At 39.4% G+C, this 20,008-nt stretch overlaps 1 long non-coding RNA gene across 1 annotated transcript in view; it reads right to left on the bottom strand.

The window, feature by feature from the left end:
• LOC146318607 (uncharacterized) overlaps window positions 1–20,008 on the bottom strand; it is a 55,304-nt gene that overhangs the window by 10,947 nt on the left and 24,349 nt on the right. Inside the window, exon 2 of the long non-coding RNA XR_014771560.1 lies at window positions 7,487–7,549. This is a non-coding gene — a long non-coding RNA (uncharacterized LOC146318607). The remainder of the gene's footprint in view (window positions 1–7,486; window positions 7,550–20,008) is intronic.

Here is a 20,008-nt window from a genome sequence, read left to right as displayed (position 1 = left end):
TCAACACCCTGGATAAATTAGGGTTATGACCCTGTGTGACATAGAGGGGGCAGGGAGAGAGATCTGCAAATGTTATCATTGATTGATTATGCCCTTTAATTCAAATGGAAAACAGCAGCTTTTTGACTAGACTGCGACACAGAAAAGGCTGAGCTGGAAAATGTCACTTCATCAAAGATGGCAAAAGCGTCGGTACCTTTCTGTTCAACAGAAATGTAACAGAAGCAGGGCGAGCCGAACAGCCGAAGAGGTGTAGAAGTAAATCCCTGCAGCCAATGTCAAAACCGTGGCCAGGTTGAAGTCTATGGGGGATGGTGGGTCTTCGCAGATTGGCTTGGAGATGGCGGCGGTGACGCAGAGACGGGGGGTTGGGAGTTTTGCTGTATGCTAAAGCCAGCGGGGCCAGCAGGCGGCCATATAGGTGATCAATCAGCTCCATTACAGCCGTGTCACTGCGGAGTCTGGAGCTGTCGCCGCATCCCGCCCATCACCCCTCCACATACACACACACAAACATTGCTCGCTTCGTTTCCAGTCTAGACTGGAAATAAAACCCATTGGCGTGATGAAATTGGTCAGCGTACGATAGCACACACACAATCCAGTCGCTATTAGGTACCAATGACACATTTTCAGAGAAGCGCTGGGAATTGGGACATGTAGGTATCTTATTAGGGTGGGATTTGCCATCGATCACAGAACACAGAACCAAGTTGTTGTGACAGAGTTGAAGCAGATTCTAATTCACACGCTTTGAATTGTACCAAGACAGAGCTTTTCAAAGCGCCCAAAAATAGGACCGGCTCCATTGTGATTGGTAAGTAGCACGCACAATGAGCCAAGAGACATTATGCAGCAGACACTTGCAATGACACCATTCGTTTTTCTACAATAAGCTCAAAATATCTCCACGCGGCCTGGAGATGCATATCTGTGCCACAGATGCCAGGCAAGCATCAGACAGGTATCCAAACAATGGACTTATCTCAGTCAGTGCAAGCAGCACAGAATGGGAACATGGAGCAGCAGAAGTAGGAGGGGTGAAGGAGGAGGAGGAGAGCGGAGGAGGAGGACGGGGGTGGAGGGGGAGGGGGAGGAGGGGAGGCAGGGAATATGTGATGCACAGCGCCTTGCCAGCCAGCCAGCCAGCCAGCCAGCCAGTCAGCGGGACATTAATGACGATCATGTCTTGTCACACTAGCTGTCGGACCAGTCAGCAGATCCTGCCCTTGTCCCTGCCCTTCTCCAATCAATGCCATTGATCTGTCCCAGGGGTCAAGGGGCAAGAGCGTATCAATAGGGGGAGAGTGGCTGATGCAGCAGGCGGAGAGGGGCTGACTCCAGACAGATCAATGACACCCCCCGTCTGCCATCGCTGTGTTATGATTATTCATTTGCCATTAACCCGACCACATTAAGGGAATATGTTTCCTTGGGAAGAAATAGTGCTCGAGGCTGCTCGCTTTTATAGGGAAGTGAGATTTTATGAGTTGGGGAGCTAAAGTACCGGTCTGGCCAGAACTGACACTGTTCTGGTCTCAGACGATTTGTTACTAAGGTCTCCACCCGTCTGTGACGTCAAGAGCAAGAAACCAATCACCGCTTGTAGACAGTTACAGATGCGGGCCGCTATTGGCTGATTTTACAAGTATTTTGTGTCTGAGTGTCACTCCCTGTGATAGATTTGGATGGCTCTTGAACACCTGAGGAAGAGGAAGTATCACAAAGTATATTCCCTGTGTGCTGGATGAATTCCTCTATAGGTACAGTTTCTCAGATCTCCACACAAAAAAGCAAATAATCTGCAGTGTGATCACAATGTATACACTGGATCCACTCCCCTGACAATGAAATAAAAGTCATTTATGGTGGCTGTGTGTTTTTACTTTTCTAACTCTGAGATTTATCTCAACTGGAGCTATTAAAGGGCTCTGAATCTTCACCGTGTCTTGTTTTAGTTTGGTTGCACAAACAATAGGAGACAATACACTTTTTTGATTTTGGTAGTAAGAGACAGAAGTCACTAATTTTCAGGTTGATCAATGTGAAGTGGACTGAGCAAGGATGCAGAAAAGATATCTAAAATGATTAACAGCTTTGGAAAACTTTTTTTTTTGTTTTTTTAAGAAAGGAAGAAAGTAATGAGTGTTGAAATGAGCCAGTTGTGATATGATAACATTGCACAATAGATAGTATCATTATTTCTTATCCAAAAAACAAACAGTTTAGGTGTATGGTTGACTTTACTGTTTGTTGTTAATAGAATTTGGTGTAAAGGTGACACTGAGTCATTGTTGAACTTCATGACACTGCCAGCAATTTCTGCTATGTATAATTTGGACTGCAGCATACCAAATTTGATAAAGAGAATCTTTATTTTATTAATTCTTGAAATCATCGGAAGAACCTTGAGACTCTGGGCGAACTGACTTCTCAGAGGGGCTGTTACAGCACTGGAGTCTTTTTTTTTCTTTCTTTCTTTCTTTTTTTTTTTTTTTTAAATCAGCGGCCTGGACCGCCCCTATCTAATCCCATAATTTATTTGTTCAACCATCCCATAAATGAAGGCCCAGCTGGAACCAATGACTTTTAGCTGTGCTGCTGGGGCAGCTGGACAAGGGAGTGCTGAGGCAGCAGGATTCTCAGCAGCGACGCTTTCCTCTACACATCTGGAGGAACGATTTGGGTTCAGAGGTGAGGAAAGATGAGAAAATCACAGTTCTTAAAATAAACTCTTGCAAGGCACATCTTGACTTGCCACGCTCTGTTAAATTTGTGAGAGCTAAAGAAGAGGCTAAACTGTAAAATAAAGTATATGTTTCTAATTAAATAAAGCAGCTACATTAGTTCTTCATTTGAAGCTGACACTGTCTACTATTCAGCAACTATTGGGACTATATTTCCTGTGAGGTGGTCAGAACAGCAGTGATCTGAACCTTGTTGATGTTTGGTCGAATGAGGAGGCGTGATCTTCCTGACACTGGGGTTGCACAATAGGAGATAAAAGGAGTTCTTAGGTTTCCAGGGATTTACCAGGATCATATTCCCTCACAGAAACCTGTTTGATGACAATGACTCTGTTGGCGATGGCGAGGCAGAACAGGATCACTGGGCTTCAATGGAAGTGTTAGTATCACTCCAGATTTAATTACTGATGATCTAAAAATAGCTGCTTCCAATTAATCCCATTCAATATCTGCACTGATAGGAAACAAGTAAGGGGTTTTCCAGGGTTGTCTACATGTCCAAGATGATTTCAGGAAATAAACCTTTTTAAATATAAAAATCCCCAAAGACCGGTTAGGTTAGTCCTTTGCTGTACATCTTTGGGAACCTGTCTTACATTTATAACTGTTAGGGCTGGATGATATGGCTTATCAATAATATCTTGATATTTTTAGGCTATTCCACTAAATAAAATATGTATCTCAATATACTGTACACATTTTCTCTATAATAACATACTGTAAATATAGTGCATATATACAGCACATATGATGAACTTATAGAATATGATGCATTGCTGTAAACTAGTCAACAGTGTATAAAGTAAATAGGGCTGAATGATATGGACAATGGTGCTTTCATTAAATATTAACACAATGAGATTTTGGATAAATAATCACCAGTAAATGACAAAGACGGTAAAGGGAAATAACAGAAGAGCCAAAACAGTCAGGTAAGAAAGAAAACTACATCATTTTACTGTACTGAAGCCTTTAAAACCAGGAAAAGACAACACTTATGCCATATGATGATAAAATGATATCCAGAATCTAAGACAATATCTAGTCTCATATCACAATATCAATATAATATTGTTAAATTGCCCTGGGCAATTTGCCCAGCTGTACTGGATATTGTTAAAAAATGTTGATACCAGTACCAAAACCAGTACCCTTAAAGCGATACCAATAAGTAGTAGAAATTGGCTGTAAGAAACACCATATAAATGCAAAATTTTACCAATATCTGGGCACAAAAAGGATCGAATACAGGTATTGTTTGACCGGAGAATTTTCTATACTACTCAGTACTGGCTCTTTCAGTCGATACCTTAAAGGTATCAAGTACTGATATCTAGCCCTACTAACTTCTTCTGGGAAATGAATAGCCTTGCTTAGGTCTGCAACCTCAACTCTTTAAAGAGCCAATTTGGTCCCAGAAAGAAAAGAAAAATCTGTCTAGAGCCACAACCAATAAATTCTTTTTTTTTTTCCCCTCAGTGACTTTTTGTTTTTTCTATTTGGCATCCATAGTTAGCATAGGAAAACTCAAGACCACTGACTAGAGGCAAAATTTAGAGGAAACGGCACCTAGCAATAGATACAGTTTGCTTTTAGATTTTAGTTGACAAAACATTAAAACATTCTTTAAATTTGGTGTATAGGCTACACATTTTTACAGTTGAAGAATGTAAGAATCACTTTAGGCAACAATAATAAATATGAATGAAAATGTTAACATTGTTGGTCACAGCCACAGGGAGCCACAGGAGAGGAATGAAAGAGGAGAAGGTTGCTGACTCCTGGTATATATAATTTATTATACAAAGAGAATCTTAAAAAATCTAAACAGCAAATATAGCCTTTAGAGGTTATTGTAAATTATTACTTTTTTGAAATAAAATTTAAAGGTACAACAACCATTCAGGAGAAACTGAGCATCAAACAGCATGAAAAAAGATGCAGTCTCAACCACTTGAAACCAAAAAGCTAATTGGATAAATGAAAAAGGTTGCAGAAAGGTGGTCCACTCAGCCCTGGCCCTAAACACAGCAAAAGCAGTGTCATCAATCAGACCGAAAAAACACTGTCACGATGATAAAGAACTATAGCAGAAATTACAACAACGCTCCCTACTCAAGCTGCATTTCAAATCAAGTCGTCCTGAAGAGTAACAAACTGTGGTAAATCTTGAGCCGATCGGCTGGGCCATTTTTCTCCCGCGTGGTGCTTTGGGGTCATTTTACAAGCCGTGGCTTAGTGCCAGACTGAGATGAAGTCAGACGCATTCAGCCTGGTGGACAAGTCTACAGTAAACAGAGACTTCAGTGTCGCCAAGGCAAGCTTCAACCTGAAACTAGACCTCATATCACAAATGCATCATTGTATGGAACTGCGGACAATATATCACAAGGCCCAGAGACAACGGATAAACATTCAGCTATTCCCACGCTGGGAAACCTGGGATATTGCTGCGGTCTACTGAGGCAGTTTGGGGTAAACAGCTTTAAATACTGTTAGGTATGATAATAAAACCTCCAGAACCCTGAGAAATGTATCTAACCTGAGTCAACTGCTGAAAAATATTGAAATGTAATGTGCAAATGGCAGTGCTGTAAAACCACGGGGCATGGCAGTCACCGGAATGGATCTGTTAAACAGAACAAGTCAGATTTATTATGATTATTTTATTTCATACTTTGTGTTTACGTCGAACCATCTGTGCATCATAATGTTTGGCACACAACTCGAATGCGACTTATTCGGAAGACGCCATGGCCCCACGCTGACTGAACAGGCTGAGGTGTAATACCAGGCCGCAAAGACAAAGCAACAGTTTGAAAAGCAAAGGCACCACTGTGTGAAATAGGTTCCACTACACAATTACACCTTAGTGAGAAAATGGCAATTCCAACTAAGACAATAAATAAAGCATACTTAGAACATTTAATACTCTTTTTTTGTTTTACGTGCTGATGTAAAATGTAATTGCATGTTTTGACAGTAATATCTCAGGAAAGTCTTTGCAAATTAAAATGCCACAGCGTTGGTTTAACAATCTAACGTAATGTCATTTGGCCTCTTTACTAACACAAAATTGCACTTATTCCTCACATTTATCATCACCAGGACTCGATATATCAGAACTTTTAGACAAATAGGGGAAAACAGTAGACTGCTCATTTATTTGTTCTGTGTGTTTTGCAGTTAAAGGGACACCATAATGCAATCGATGCAGTGCGGTTACTCTGACTAACCACAATGCATTATGTCTAAAAATACAGCATACGTCAAGCTAACGCTAATTGAGGGTTTTGAGCTGCAGCAGGCAGGCTGACCATGGCTAAAGGTCAGCTATGAAATGAGAACCTCAGATGGGTAAAAATTACATTAATACAAAGCCCATTAGTGCTGCACAGAGGCGTTATAAAATGCGATGCTATTGGAAAATTCCAGCTGCATTACAAGCAAAACAATTTTCTATACAGACTGATGTCATACGTGTACTCCAAGGAAAGCTAGAAGGTTGTACAGTTAACTCCCAGGGTGTAATTCTAAACCATACAACCTACTACCTCAACCCGGATGCACACATTTTCAACTCATCTTCTCTATTTATTAAAACAAGTATATGATCCTCAAGCTTAAATTACTTTTTGTCCTGTTCATCTAACAGAAAGCATCATCACTGTCATCATCTGTCAGGTTTAAAGGTAGAATATGCAGGATTTGTCAGTTGCTGTTTGTAAACGCACAAGAAACATATTTGATTGTCTTGGAGTCTCTTTCCCAGGACATCAAATTCCAACGTTTTGGGTCGGTAAAGCATCCTGAACACAGCAAAATAATGAGAAACTAGGAAAATACAGGCAGAGGGCAGGTGCAGACAGCACCACACACTTCTAGTGGGTCATGAGTGATGATTGAGAGTGATTATTTTAATATGAATTCAAGGATTGAATTATGTTTATTATCATTATAGAACACAGGGTAGTACAACAAAATTAGAGTTCTAGTTCCTTCATAATAATATACTCATCTATAATATATTATTTTGTATAATTATATACATTCTACGTATAATTTTTAAGAAAATCCTGCATAGTATGCCTTTAAGTTAAAGTAAGGTTTTGCAACTAATAGAGATCTTGAGCACTGTTGGAATGTCAGAGCCAGATTTGTAATATGTACTGCCATGGGACTAATAAATATGTATGTTACACTTATTCATGTCACCTAAACAAGTAACCAAATATAGATTATTCAAGCAAAAAGCAAAAAAAAAAAAAAGCTTAAAAGACGACGTTCACACCACAATGACAAAGACCCACAGAGGCGAGCTTGTGTTGTCAGATTTGCCACAAGATCGGATCTACGGGTTTGTGCCAAATGGTTATGGCCAAAGTATCAAAATAACTGAATAAAGGACTAAATGTGTAGCGTAAAATCTGAGCACTCATGTGACAAAGAACTATGAAAGTGGATGTGTGTGACGTGTCTCAGAGAGAGAGAGATGCCAATCAAACAACAGGACTTGACCTCAAAAACTTCTTGGCTTGTGTACTGAACGTCAGCTGACAGTGTAGGCGTTCTTCAGCGTTCATATAGAGCGAGACAGTGAGTCAAAAGTCTGGAGCAAAAGGGTTTTTGAGTTCACTTCAGCTGTCATTTAGAGAAAATACAGCGAGAGCCTTTGTTGAGATTCACCCCGAAAAATGAAAGTTCATCAAACAGATGGTGAAAGGATTGTGATAACTTACCCTTCGTGGAAGTATCTTGGCTCAGGGGGGTTTCTGCCCGGGGTCAATTTTTAGTTCGCCTCTCTAAAAACAGGAAAAAGAAAGTTGTTTTTAAATACCGCACAATGGTATGTAACTGCTGTTTTTTATTGAAGCAGTGCTTTATGAAATACTAGCAACACTATCAGTAAACTGCATAAGAAAACAATGAGTGGTGTGAAGGTGAGAAAGGAAAAAGAGAAAAAGAGGAGGATTATGCTGCAAAACATGCCAGTAACTGTTCAACATCAGATGAACACACAGGGGAAAGAAAACATTTAAACACAAATTACTGTATATTCTTAAATTGCTGTGCCTCGGGTTGGGAGCGTCACATGCCTCAGCAGTTACCAGATATGAAATTAAGTCCATAATAATAACAATCATAACTCTGTTGTGGACTGCTTTCCCAAACTAGCCCGCAGAATTGCCATAGCAGTCCTCTTCCTGGCCAGCAGCAATGTGGCTGTGGTGAGAGGTTAGCTCAACTTAGCCAAGACCGCAGATAGCAGAGAGCAGAGCCTGAGAGGGATGCCAGTGTAATCAAGCATGCCACGGTCAGCTACCATTAACTGTGCCAGTGCCAGAGAGCCGCAAACAACGGAATATTCCTACGGCCGCAGTGCGACAAAGGAAAGAAAGTCTGAAGTGAGAAGAGAGTGAAAATGCCACTTACCCAGATTTCTACTATCCTGTCTGATTTATCATCTCTATTTCTCTCTATCCACACTTTCTACCTGGGTGTGAGAAAGGAGCTGCGAGCGATACAACCGTTGTTTTGGGGGGTGTTTTTGGTAATGAGAGGAATGATGAAAAGACCGAGGGGCACTTCTAAACTCAGCTCACTGACAATACGGGTTCAGCTCAGCGATATGCTGTCCGCCATTTTCTCCGAAACAAACAAGAAGAGCAGAAGAAAAAACGGGATAAAAACGATTAGCTGGCATCATCATTCAAAGTTTCCCCCTTTTTCTCCCTCTGTGTGTCTTTCTTGCTCTGTCTCGCCTGGCACCATTACAAAACCTTGGCTGGAAAGATCACATGATTTCCTACCAGAAAGCCACAGCATTCCCAGTAAGTATTCTGCTGACATTGTGAAGACATCTTTTGTCTAAATCAAAATGTTAGCCCCGGCCTGCCTCCTCCCAAAATCTGGCACCTTCCGGGGGGTGGTGGGGCAGTGTAAAGGGTGGTGTTAGGAGTCATGGCAACCTCTACCTGGCAGGCTGCCCAGCACCCCGAGGTGGGGAGAAGTAGGGGCTAATATGGTGTCGAGCAGGAATGCTTAGTGCCTTCCAAAGTCAACTCTATGGGCGTGCTGGTTGCTTAAGATTTCAGCGCAGATGCCAGAATTTTTTTGACAGAGTAAATACAAAAGACTGGACGCACGACAAACTCATGACAAGCTCGTACTATTCCTCCAGATTCAGAGATATTTATAAAGTTGACAAGATTCTGCTTTAAAACACAATTATTCTAAACCATGTGCGCTCGTTCTGCAAACACAAACAGCGGATCAGATTAATAATATATCAAACAAGTCATTTAATTAACGTGGCTCTGTTGGAGACTCAGAGATATGAGGAAATTGTGATTGAATATCCAATAAATTCACTTGCTTTTTTGTCCATACACTACATTTAGATTCATGCTGAAGTCCTGTTTTCTTCAGTGTGTGAATAAATATGGCAAGGAGATTATTTTAACATAGACAGGCTCTGACTTACAGGGCTCTCATGTATCAGCAGCAGACGAGCATGTTTTCCCACGCTGCATACTTGTACAGTTTAGCCAGAACAGTAGCCAAATATAATCAGGTGGTTTGTAACAATAACACAAGCATATGTCATGGACCTGTGACTCACTAAAGAGCAAGGTATCCGCCAGAGACAAGATTAAAGTTCTGCCCCGAGAGCCTCTCTTACTCCGTCTCTCTCACTCAATTTAACACCAAACTGTTGAGCATCTGCCGTACTTACTCAACTCTGTTCATGGTTAAATAAAAAAATGCTCCAACTGTGACTGGAGCAGGAGAACTATGACAAGGGCTGTTTGATACTTGCGTAACTCTGGATTATTTGGATTTTCTTCTCTCACTATATTTTATAAGCTCTGTGCCTAAACAGTATGTATGTAGAAATTATTTTGGTCACACGTAATCAAATCATATTTCTTGTTTACACGGTAAACACCATATCCATTCTTGAGAAAACCTTGATGATGATGATGATTAAAAGAAACACTCTAATTCCAATTTTTGGTGAAAATGTATTCTTTAAGAATTCATCTATATGAAAGATACATATTTATCAAATGTTTTGTTTTATTTTATTAGTTTAAATTTCCCTACACCCTTTTTCCAGACAAGGATTCAACACTTTTTAAAAACATCTTAAAAGCCTTTAAAATCTAAAACCAACAATACCTACTGATGTGAAGTGTAAAAATGCACTATTATAATCATCTTTGTTTTATGAAAATGTTGGCCCTTTAAAAAAGGTTTAGCTATACCCTAAGGACCCCTGTCTCACTTCCTGTTTTCAAAAAAGGTGGGAACACTGCTCAAGCACTGGTAAGCTTTCTATTTTTTGACAAATTCATTAAATAATATTGCTATTTGATGTGTCTCAACCATAACATGTTAACTCTGTAGCCCTTCTAAATCAAAGCTAAATAAGAATTATGTTTTAAAAATGTGTATTTTGATTAGCATTAAGACAACTCTGATCAACTTTAAAAAATAAAATGGCTGCTCACTACGACTCTGCTGTGAAATGAACTCTGTAAGACGTCAACTCCATCAGATTTTCCATCTAACACCGCTGACGTCTACATTTAATAAAAATGCAGTCACTAGGAGTTTGGCCCGTTGCAAGATTTAATAGCTAAAAGTTTGATCTTTCAAAATATATTTTCCAGCATAATTGAAGAGTAAAAATCAAAACCCCTCAAATAAAGTTTTGGCCCAATTCTTAAGAATGAGTGGCTAGTATAATAATAGTTCTGTATAATAACATAAATACATATCTCAAGGATTTTCATCACATTGAATGCACAAACAGCACTTAAGGGTTGAGACAGAGAGAACGTAGCACTGAAGACACCATGCGTAGATCATATTTAGAAAAATATACTGCAAGTCAGTCCATGCAGTGGTGAAATTTGAAATATTTGTTGTGTTCATCTGAAGAGTTACATTCATTATTTAGAGTTTATTATCTGATTTTAATGAGCAAAGAGTCAATAAAGTAAGGTAAGCCTTTGTATGTACTGGCACTATGGTTGATGACAAAAAGCAGAGAAGCTGAATTATAATGGTTAGAGAGGGCAATAAAATATAAGCAATCGAGTGCATAAACCATAGAATATTCATCCAAAAGCCATCCATCTTACAGCCAGTGTTGTCGACCACAGACTGGTGTGGTGGCCAGGACAAGCAGTGTGAGATCGCTTTTTCATGGTGGTGAAAAGACTCGTGCAAACAGCATTATTACATCTTGGTAGTCAAACTGTGTTTTTTTTTTCTCTGTGCCATGCACCACCATTAGCACAGAGGTGGGAGGAGAGTAGAGCTGTCATAATCCTAAAATGTCAAAGTTCAATACTCGTATAAAAAATAATACTCAATACCTTTTTGAATACCATGGCATGAAAAAAAAGTGTTTTTTTTTTCTTTTTTTAAATTAACACCCTGCACACAGTGCTGGTACAGACAAAATCAGTGAATACTGTCTGGCTTTGTTATGCTGCAAGCCAAATTTCAGGCATGACAATAGAGAATGAACTAAAGTCTTGAATGAGCACTAAGATAATTTTTCTAGCTTCAGTATTTTCAATGCTATAATTGGCAGATACTGTATCATTTTAAACACGCAGTACTGCAAAAAGTATTATGATAGTGATACTTTTAACAACCTTAGACTGAAAGGCACAAACATTTTGGAGATCCATGTACAATATGTTGATTATATTGTGTCAACACCTCTGTGATGCAAAACAGCCACACAAATTTCTGTGCTTCTCTGCACATCAATCTGGTCATTCATTTATATTTGCTACTTATTGCAAATCAGTGGGTGTAAGAAATAGTGACATCCTGGGGACACACTGACACTTTGCAACTCTGCAAACAACAAAATGGAGTTTTTTTTTTACTAAGAGAAACTGTACTCTCCACTGATGAGCCATTTTCATCATGCTCCATGATTGGCACATCTGTTTATGATTAAATACATGAGACGAAAGCTATGACTGGTTGAGGGGATGATGATTAACCACCACACCCAATCTATATTGCATGTCACACCACCCTTTTGTGCATAGCCACACTAATTAAAAGAAAATAGAGTCCACTTAGACATATCCTTGTTGTCTTTAGACACATGACTTTTCATTTGGGTTGCATAGTTAAAACAGAGACCTTAGATCTCTCGACAAAATGGCCACACAGCCCTCTGAGCTGCTCATCTGCTCTGTCCTACATTAGACAGACTCAGCTAAAACAGTTCCAAAACATTCTCCCACTGAGAGGGTCATTTCATATCCTGAAAGGCAGGAGGCCAGGGTCAGAGTTCAAATGAGAATGGGGGCGGCAAAGGACTTCCCTTGGGGATATACCATTGCACACCAGACAGGGGTGGAAAAATCAGACAGACTACTCAACCTAGTAATACATAAGATGTGAAAAATCTATAGTGAGTGGGGGAGGGAGAGTTAGAGGTGACCATAAAAAACACCTTAGACATGCACGCATATAAAAAGCTGTATCATATGAGCCTGTAGTGGTTTTTAAAAACTCCTGTTAACACCCTAACAAGAACATACATCTGTTTAGTGACAGAAACATTATATCATTAATGGATAAAAACAACAAATAAAAGAAAGAAGCTGAGATATTCTGTATGTGAAATAAAAAAAAAACTACACACAGTAGTTCATTATTAGGCAGTAATAACCATCCTTTTAAAGATGAAAATAAATATGTATATAAATGCTGTGTTAATCAGGAGTTGTTCACTTGACAATTGGCATTTTTCAAAGTCTAACACATTAGACATTTTGTTATTTTTAACCAAAATCCTGCGTACTGGCAGCCAAAACTCTGAAGGAGGATAATTTGTGCTATTTTATTCTCCACAGGCACACCAGAGACAGGGTGTTATTTTTGGCTCAAAGCTCTTATCTCCATTAATTTAATGTTGCCTCAAGCCGTGACAGAAAAACAGTCAACAGGTTAATCCAGACAGAAGTTTGTACAGTTCAGTTTAATGAGAGACAAACCCATCCAGCCATTTCATGATGTTTGAGGATGTGACTTGACTTGCCAAGGCTAGAATAACACAATAAAAAACCCAGAATGCTGAAATTTGACATTCTGCGAAGAATATTTTGGATAGCCCTGTTTCCTGAGTTATTTTGCATATTGGAAGAAAAGACTGCAGAGTATGATTGGCAATGAAAGAGAGCTGAGGCTGCTTCCCCTGTACAGAGGCCTAGCCTTACTGTGCCCTAGTCTGGCCCCTTCTTTTTCAGTGTTCACCCACTCGCACACAGGATTCACAAAACTTCAGTATTAGAACAAAGAAGATTTGTCGATGTGAACAGGTAGAACCAAGAGAGTAAGGACATTTGCAGATGTTGCACGAGATAAATTTTGTTGATCAGAGACATGCAGCCATCTGTGTGTAAACAGTACAACAAAATACGACCTAACTGGGTACAAAAGCCAAAATGAAAATTGAGTCATGAGAGCAGCTCCAGGCTCTTTCTGTTGAATATATTACAAAATCAGAGCGATGCTTCTCAGCATCCTAGCTTTAGAAGAGAGTTGTTGATGCTCTCAAATATTGACCAAACTGTTTAGGATGACAGCAGTAATGTTTTGCGACTGCTAACCCGGGGTGTAATGTTGCTTTAAAAGCTAACAGAGCTTTGCCGTGCAGCCAGCCGGGGCGATGACTTTGCCTGACCCACCTGTCTGTTGATCCTGCTGCCTAGCACCAGACTAAACACTGAGATTTTTACCAAGGCTTATTGGCTGCAGCTGACAAACCGGCAGCCAATCAGTGCGCAGGGAGGGATGGATGGAGGGCAAGAATCAGACTGTGAGAGTGGAAGGGAGAGGAAGAGGTAGTGCAGAGACAACCAAACCTCATAGAAGCTCCAAAGAGGAAATAACGCCAAAACAAAATCTGCAACGAGCAGACACGACAAATTCTTCTTTTTCAACAGAGATATCTCACCATTTTTTTATCACTAATCACAAAGGGTTTGTTTTTGGGAACATAATGCTGCATTTTCATTTGGTGATAGAGATATAAGCAGTCTTTACTGGGGTATCAAATGTTGACCATAACAACAACGAAACAAAAGGGCATCTGTTTGTGAATGGCACTGAACCTGACTTCAGACAAGGCTGCTATCAGACCGTGCTTTTACCGACGCTGGAGGGGATCAATACCTAATGAATTCCAAACGGCGGAGTTTCAGAAACATAAATGTATCCTACACATGAGTGCATGAAGTAACCTCTACGGATCGATGAATATGACATTACACACAGCCAGAGGAATGCATCTTCTTAATTGACCTGAGCATTTTCAAATTAATTCAAACGACAATTAAAATGGATTGGACTGTGTGGCACCTTCGTCCTGGAATCTCCGAGAGCATTTTATTGTGTGTTCGGCTCACCTCATGACCTGGCCTTGTGTTTTAATTACCGCTGTCTGCTATCAGGCAGCTCAGGCAATACAGCAAAAAAACAACGGAGAAATGAAAGGCTTAGTTTAGCATTTACATAGTGATGGAATTAGCACTATGCAGAGATAAGGTTAATATTGTCCTCAAATCAAATGTAATTAAAAAGGACAGAGATGCTGTGCAAAAATGTTAAGGAACAAAAGATGCTACAGAAAACAGTGATGAATCTAAGTCAACATTTAACATGCTTTTGTGTGATATATTAACAACTCTTCATGTGCTGTATTTTCATTGCATAAAATAAAATATTTCAAGCCAGTTTTAAAAATATAGATAGCAAAACTGTCCCTTAAGGCACCACCTACATGGCTAGGTCCTTACAAGTAGGTGGCTGTCTTTTTAATGTGCTTTAATAATTTGCAATGTTAACACCTAACACTGACAGAGAGAGCAGCTTTAAAAACTGTGGGATATTTAGATAAATCCTCTGATCATGTTCTGCTCATTAGAAGTCGTGTGAGTAGGTAGGTGCACAGTTTTGATTTTAACATTTGCTGATTTTATTCATGTGGTCTGCCATTAGAAGAGATGCTTGTGGAGATAACTGACAAATGCTCTTGACATTATCATGACTGAAAAAAGCAAAACAGCATTTAATCTGGAGGCTGAAACAGAGCAGAGTATTACTGCTATTAGTTCATGTGAAATATATAACACAATAATAAACCAGGAGAGCATAAACAGCACATTAGTGCAGGTGAGCTAAAACTCGAGGGGCTCGTGAACACAACTCATTTAAAACACTCAACAGTGAAAGAGACACAAAAGGTTATGCCATTATTCCTTATAAAAAAATCAAATTTTATGTCATTACCACTTAAAGCGTACACTCCGATATTCTTTAGCCTTAACAGCCTTATTCAAGTATTCAATGGACAAGGTTCAAAAGAGTCTGAATCTGGTATAACTCTAAAGGTTATCTGAGGAATCAGTAAACATTCACTCCTGTGTTCTAGTTCAGTAACACTGCCAAACTCAAAGACAGTTTCCTGCTTATTTCTTCCATCTCAGAGACAGGTGTGTACATTTCAAAGAAAGTCAGAACATTATATGGCACAAATAATTTTCCACGGGCTATCTCCAGAGGAGCGGGCCGTAATCGACTACATTAAGGATGACTTCTCATTTAGGAGGCAGAGAAGGCAGTTATCATAATGATACCTTTTCTCTGCGTGTCCTTACCAAATGCTTTCCCAAAGATAATCCCTCCGCACAACCTCTCATTATCAAAGCAATCTCCTGACAATGGGAAGAAGAACACTGGAAATTACGTGAATTAGTGTAGGACTATGGAAAAATGATTGCCGATTCAAGACTTTAATTAGGCCCTTGCAAAACAATCAGACACAATTAGGAGGTACCAGTCAATAAGCTAAAACTCATAAGCAAGAGGAGATGAATTAATATTTGATGATTTTTAAATGGCTATTTGAGCTCAGATGCCTTTCCCTCACAGTTGGGTACTAGATAGTGGGAAGCATCCACAGATCTTATTGTGGCTAATAAAGCAGGTGACTTGCAGGTAAATCAGCAGGTGAATCAGCACTGCCTTCCATTGAAAATGGCCATTAGCTTGTAATTGACTTCCTAAGCACTGTCTGAGTGGGTCCAGAAACATGCTCTGAATGCGTAAGACGCCCACAAAGCACCCTACAGATTTCAGGTTGAGGTCAACAACTTGCAACATAAAACTTTTTATGGAGCCAGACTGTTTCAAGTAATGCCAAAATCTGGTAAGACTGTTAGAAGTGTTAATGATCCTTAAAGAAACATTACGATTCAAACATGTGACTGGACAGAATAATCCTAAAATGAGCTAAGATTACCATCATTCCTTGAATACTTGGTATAACTAAGTAAGCATTTCTTCAACTTAAAGATTCCATCAAGACTTTTTAACTGGTTGTAAGAAAATTCCATTTTCATTACTGATGCCTCTATATAATCTACATAAGCAAACGAGACCATCTGCAAGACGATTGGCAAAGTTACAGTGAGTCGTACGTTAGCCAGTTAAAATGATAATAATTTTTATTGAGATAATTTGATGTCTGACGTTATATTTTGTGTTTATGGTGGTGAAAATGCTGCTACTTTTGTCCACAGGGCCCTCTGAAATCAACAAAATATGAAAGTTCCTTGTAGCAACTTTAACTACACACATATGCAAAGTTTACGGGCCATTGAGGAAATTACTTTATGTCATTGAAAATACTGCCCTAAATTGCTTTACTGCCTTTTTACATCCACAGGTAGGTTTTGGAAAAGCTTTGACCCAAGGATTGCAAGAGTGGAAATCAAAGCCTGAACTGGTAGTGCAAATCTAATTATAGCTTTATAAGACAAGGAGCCTGGAATGTCATGATTTATGTTGTCTGCTTATTTAGAATAATCACTACTGCTGTTTAGAAGAAGGTAAATACCTGCCTCTGATTTTCATGATAAATGAATGAATCGTTTAGTCTATAAAATGTTAAATGATTAAAAAATAATAAAAAATGCTCATCACAATTTTTCTTTTTCTGTTCAAATTGCTTCTTTTGTCCAACTAACAGCCTAAAAGCCAAAGACTCTTCATTTACTTGCATAAATGACAAAGAAAAGCAGCAAATCCTCACATTTAAGAAGCTGTAACCAGTAAATGTTTGACATTTTGGCTTGAAAAATGATTGAAACAATTAATGGATTACCTGAATAGTTTGTCATTTCTTTCTTTCTTTCTTTAAATCAACTAATCAATTAATTGAATAAATCAGTATTATATGTTTTGGTTTATGCCTTATGTGTAAAAACTAAAACTCCACCTTAGTCCAGCATTAAAAGTGGTGTCGAAGTAGAAGATTTGTGACTGAGCCTTCAAAACATCTGTGCATGCTGATGTTAAGCCAATCTTCCCGCAAGTATTATTAAGTTATATTTTATGTACTGAGTTTTCATAAAAATTTGCCTGAATTAAAGAAAATATTTGGAGGAAATCCAAATAAGCAAAACTCACTGCATTTTCACAGAAATGTGGAATTTAAACTAGCTTAAAGTGCTTCAGACTCATAAAGAAAGTGAAAATCTTTATCCTCTCCTGATCTTTCTTTTTTATATAAATACTGTATAACACAGACAGAAGACATGCTGCAAACATCAGAGTAACTGACAAGTGTGCAATTCTGTATTATGTACTGGATTTATTCTGCTAGGCCTCTATGATCTCCAGCACACACCCAGCTCTATAAACTGCATGATACTTGTATGTATGATAGATCAGGGCTTACAGCATGAAATCACATGCAGCTGGTCAAGATAATAAACTCCGGCATCTGTCCAAAGTTCATGTCCGTCCATTCGGAATTAAACCATTTGTCTTTAATTATCATTTCTCTGGTCAGCCTGTACAAAAGCGTGAAATATCCTAACATGGCCTGGAGGGCTGTTTGTGTATGTGTGTGTGTTTAGGTGTGTGTGAAGTGGTGTAGGGAAGTCTGTAGAGATGCGCTCCAGTTGAAAACATGTGGCTCCTCTCACCCCAAAGCCATGTAGCCTCACAGAGCACATGTCAGTCAGCCGTGATTGCAGGCAGAGCAAACGGGATGGGACAGAGCAGGGATTATAAGGCAGCCTGGTGTTTCCACTGGGGTCTCCCCTGCTGGGCTACATGGTCCCAGCTCCCTTTGTCTGCTGTTAACCCGTTAAATCCCGTGGAAGAGCCCATTCACAAATGTGTCACACACCCCGGGGGTGCATTTTGTGTGGAATAATGATCTTAAAGGGGTTACACAGCATTGCCACTGATTCCAAACCCCCCCCCACACACACCCGTCACCCCCCCGACACACACATTCATTTGTTTCCTGGGGTGTTTGCAGTTTCAATTATTGTCAACTCTTGTCTTAAGTTCCAGCAAACACCTTCAAACGGCATTCTTTAAGAGGATGTCCCCGTGTAGTCAATCCACACCGACACAGCTGTTGTTAAAACAACTCATTCTTCACAGATGTGGTTAAGACGGAGATTGGCATTTGCATTTTATATGAGGATATTACACCTCATATTATTCCTTGGATGCACACTGGTATGTAGTATTTCAGCAGTATAGACCAGTCACCTCTGCTCTGTTGTGTTGAGCATACTTTGCAACTGACAACATCCCGACTGCGTGTGTGTATTTGTGTTATGGACAGAGATAGAGAGCACACACGCGGGAAATGTTGCGGGTTCACTTAGAGAAAGTGTAATTATACTGCAGTAATGCCCTCCATGATTAATGATGTGGGCCTCTGAAACCAAACCATCGGGCCAATGGCAAATTACCACTATAAAAATAAACCATGATGTGAACAGGTCAGCGGGGCCAGAGCACAAAATGTCTCTTAGTGTGTATATATATACAGTGTATGAGCGAATGGGGAACGAGCTCCAGTAACCCAATTAGTGTTCGTCCACTGTCAGAGACCAGCTCCATCTACATCAATGTTACGCAGCTCTGCAGTCGGGAAAAAAGTGTGTTTTGTTAGCGTTTTTGCAAATGGGCTCACACTCACACTACTTGAAGAAAAAAAAAGTTGAAAATTGAAGTCCTTAGCTAGTCTGAATAATGACTTAAGAGCTGAGAGAAGAAGAAACAACAATGTTGTCCAAATTCTTGTTGACATTGTCCCGTCATCACTGCTCTGGAAGGGAATGTGGTGCAAACGAATATCAAATTTACCACAGCCTGACCTGATCTGTATGGCACAAAACATTCCCAGAAATGAGTCCAAAGAGCACAGTAAACCTACAACTAAACTGCTCCCCGCAAAAAATTCCTGACGGGTCTCCTGAGCACTGCAGAGTCAAGTTCACATTTCTTGTCAAACACTGACTACACTGCTCTGCGCATAACCACATTTGATTAGTTCTCCACAGCCCCCTCCACCCAACAACACACACACACACCCTTCTCGGATGGAGAGCACTTGACTCGTACCCAAATTGAACTCTTATGCACTCTACTTGTATGAAAGATAATGCCTTTTTGTAGCCAAACTGCACTGAGAGCATGGCACTCAAAGTAGCAGCAATCAGGGATTCTTGTGGTTATGAATCAACATTCGGAGACGCCTGGGCTGGTGTCATAAACATGACAACTATGTGACTGTTTGCCAGTGCACAAAGATACTTGGCAAATTTTATTTTCTGGAGTTTCCACCAAGTCACTGCCAGAGAAGAATAATATTTTTTAAAAAATGATAATACCATTTTTTAAAATTTCTAAATAGTCCTGCACAATATGTTAAAAACATATTGCAGTTATTTTGACAGATATCATAACTGTGATACAATAATGATTTCTTTTAATTACCTCTCAATATCACTGCCAATATTACTTTCAATGTAACTGCCATTTCAACTCTGTCTGTTTAGCTTGCTTTTTGACTTATCTTACTTCTATTGTTATTCTATTAGGCACTGTTTCTTAGGATTTACCCCTTACACACTTTATATTTATATTTCACTTATTTATGGCTCCATTGTTGTTATTCTTACATTACTGTAATTTTGTAGCAATCTGGCACACGAATTTGGGATTAATAAAGTTCTACCTTGTCTTATCTTATCTGAATACTCAATTTTGCAATATAACTTTCATTTTTTACTGAAAGTCACGATGATGTGACATTTTTCGGGGTCTGTAAAACAACCAAACAAACATGATTTCTTACATCTGGAGTACAAGATAACAGTATGTCAGTATTCAGACACAGCACTTCA

Source organism: Lutjanus erythropterus, chromosome 11 (genome assembly GCF_056507025.1).
Source record: "Lutjanus erythropterus isolate fLutEry1 chromosome 11, fLutEry1.hap2, whole genome shotgun sequence".
NCBI classification, from domain to species: domain Eukaryota; kingdom Metazoa; phylum Chordata; class Actinopteri; order Lutjaniformes; family Lutjanidae; genus Lutjanus; species Lutjanus erythropterus.
This window is presented reverse-complemented; position numbering and strand designations above follow the sequence as displayed.